At 41.3% G+C, this 3,332-nt stretch overlaps 1 pseudogene; it reads left to right on the top strand.

Moving 5' to 3' along the window:
• The first annotated feature begins 600 nt into the window (after positions 1-600).
• LOC103596502 lies at positions 601-1,738 on the top strand (annotated as a pseudogene).
• Positions 1,739-3,332: the final 1,594 nt, after the last annotated feature.

Here is a 3,332-nt window from a genome sequence, read left to right as displayed (position 1 = left end):
CACACACACACACACACTCACACACACACACAAAAACAAACAAACAACAACAACAACACACAAAAAAACCGGGGGGGGGGAGAGGAAGATATAACAACCACAATTATGTTTTTTTTTTTGAAGTTCTTACAACCAACAACAACAACACAAAAAAAAACCGGGGGGGGGAGAGGAAGATATAACAACCACAATTATGTTTTTTTTTTTGAAGTTCTTACAACAAGCAAATGGAGGGGACACACTTGAGTGGGAGGGGAGAGAGGGAGGAGGGAGGGAGGTTTCGGTGATGGGACATAATAATCAACTACATTGTATATTCACTTTCTTTTAATATTTGTATATTATTAACACTAACAACAAACTCACTAAACACAGTTTAGGAGTTCTTGGTGTAGGCATTTGTGTGTGTGTTTTGTCTTTATGATGTGCTGTCAAAATACTGTTTGAAAGTCTCTTGAAGAAGATCTCCATGAAACAGAGACAGAGATTGAAATGCCACAGCTGCAAGCCAAGGAACACCTCGGTTACCAGAAGCTGGAAGATGCAAGGAAGGATTCTCCCCTACAGGTCAAAAGGAAGCATGGCCATGCCTACACCTAGCCTCTGGAATTGACTGTAGTAACGGATGCTCCACAGACTGTACCAGAGAATGAGGATCAGAAAGAGGTGGTGGAGACTTTTACGGCTAAAGATGTAATAATCATACCAGCTACCATTTCAAAGAAAAAGCCAGACCCAAATACTCTGGTTTTCAGAACTGCGTTCATGGATAACATGTTAACAGAGGAGTGGTCCTCAGAGTTTGGATGGGAGAAATCTAATCTCAAGCCTCTCCGGAACTTGTCACTGCATCCTGGATCATTGGCTTTCCACTATTCAGTGGAATTATTTGAAGGATTAAAGACATTTTGAATAGATAATAAAATTTAATTGTTGCAGCCAAACCTCAACACGTACAGAAAGCACCAATCTGCTGTGTAGGCAACTTTACTGGTATTTGACAAGGAAGAGTTTTTAGAGTGTATTCAACAGCTTGTGAAATTGAATCAAGAATGGGTCCCGTACTCAACATCTGCTGGTATATATTTATCCTACAGTCATTCAAACTGAGCCTTCTCTTAGACTCAAGAAGCCTACCAAAGAAAACCCTGTTCTTGCTAATCGTGAGCCCAGTGGAACCTTGTTTTTCAAGGGGAAGCTTTAATACAGTGTCCCTGTGGGCCAATCCAAAGTATGTAAGAGGCTGGGAAGGTGGACTGGGGACTGCAAGATGAAAGGAAATCTCTTTGACTTAATGTGAAGCAACGGACAGCAGGTATCAGCAGGTTCTGTGACTCTGTGAAAAAGATAATCAGATAAAACTGAAGGTGGAACCATGAATCTTTTTCACTACTGGGTAAATGAAGATGGAAAAGAACTGGCAACTCCTCTGGTAGATGGCATCATTCTTCCAGGAGTGACAGGCAGTGCACTGTGGACCTGGCACATAAGTGGGCTGAATTTAAGGTGTCACCATGGATAACTTGACAACAGCCCTGGAGGGGAGCAGAGTGAGGGAGATGTTTGGCTTTTGAACAGCTGTGTCATTTACCCAGTTTCTAATATACTGTACAAGGGCAAGACAACACATATTCCAACTATGGAGAATGGTTCTATGCTTCCAAGCTGTTTCTTGGGCAAATTGACTGACATCTAGTATGGAAGAGAAGAAAGCAACTGGACAATCGTGTTATCCTGAATGAAAAATACAGGATATCGACTGTATGCTATTGCCACAGACTTGTGTTTGAATTGTGATAGATTTCTTTGGCTCTCTTGCTGTTCACCACAGTTAAGATGTGGGAGTCTGGGGGCTGAACCTTCTTCTGAACAATGACCTGGAATTGACATACTAATACCACAATGTCTTTTTCAATTTATGGGACAAAAAAGTATGTTTTATTTTCCCAGTCTGTATAATTATCACATACTTCAGCACTTCCCTCCAAGATAACATAGGAAGACTGAGAAAATATATGAGAGATGAGGGAAGATATTTAGCCAAGTGGAACAGTCCCTGCTCCTCTTAATGCTGAAAGAGAATTTTCAGTGTGAAAATTTGTTATATGAAAAGACTTCAAAAAGTTCATAGAAAAATGGAATTGAAAGATAAAAATAAAAAATATAAACTTATTTCTCAACATAAGCTCATCAAGTTCAAGACACTTTTGTAAATGATGGTACCAGCCATTTAGTTCACCCCTAAAGAACTGAGGGTCCTGGGAATTTAACCATGTCAACGCAGTCTTTTTTATAATGAGTGCCCTTTACAGATTTTTTTAAGATTAGGAAACTAAAGGAAGTCAGAAGGAGCCAAATCAGGACTGTAAGGTAGATGCCTAATGATTTCCCATAGAAACTCTCACAAAGTTGCCCTTGTTTGATGAGAAGAATGGGCAGGAGCTTTGTTGTGGTGATGAAGGCCTCTGGTGAAGGTTTCCCAGGTGTTTTTCTCCTAATGCTTTGGCTAACTTTCTCCAGACACTGTCATAATAAGCAGATGTATTGTTCCTTGGCCCTCCAGAAAGTCAACAAGAAAAATGCCTTGAGCATTCCCCCAAACTGTTGCTATGAACTTTGCTCTTGACCAGTGTGTTTTGCTTTAACTGGACCATTTCTACCTCTCGGTAGCCATGGCTTTGATTGGGTGTTGTCTTCAGGATCATACTGGGAAAACCATGTTTCAGCTCCTCCTACTGTTCTTCGAAGAAATGCTTCAGGATCCTGACCTCACTTGTTTCAAATTTCCACTGAAAGCTCTGCTCTTGTGTGCGGTTGATTTGGGTGTCACAGTTTTGGCCTCCAATGCCTTGGGTTGAATGTCCCCCCAAAACTTGACACCCACTGTGGCTGTTAAGAGGGTGGGAAATCTTATTAGGGTAATTGCAGGGTGGAGCCTTGAAGAGGTAATTAGATTGTAGGACCATGCTTAGTAAATGGATTAAAAATGGTGGTCATGGGAATGGTTCTGAGGGTTTTAAAAGGAGAGTGCATGAGGAACTCTCTCTCTTGCTCTGTTATTTTCTGCTATGTGAGACCCCTGGGACCCTGTCGCCACCACCAAGACCCTCACCGGATGTGTTGCCTGCACTGTGGACTTCCCAGCCTTGAAAACTGTAAGCAAGAGATTTTGTTTTCTTTATAAATCACCCAGTTCCAAGTATTTTGTTATAAGCAACAGAAATGGACTAATACATCTGTCGAGCAGAAAGTTTGCTCAACTGTAATTTTTCAGTCAGCCCTGTGTAAGCTGAACCAGTTGAGATGTCTGTGGTGTTGGCTATTGTTTCTGC

The sequence above is a fragment of the Galeopterus variegatus genome, unplaced genomic scaffold, assembly GCF_000696425.1.
Source record: "Galeopterus variegatus unplaced genomic scaffold, G_variegatus-3.0.2 Scaffold2033, whole genome shotgun sequence".
Classification (NCBI taxonomy): domain Eukaryota; kingdom Metazoa; phylum Chordata; class Mammalia; order Dermoptera; family Cynocephalidae; genus Galeopterus; species Galeopterus variegatus.
Note: the sequence above shows the minus strand (reverse complement) of the source record. Positions and strands in the feature narration are given on the sequence as shown.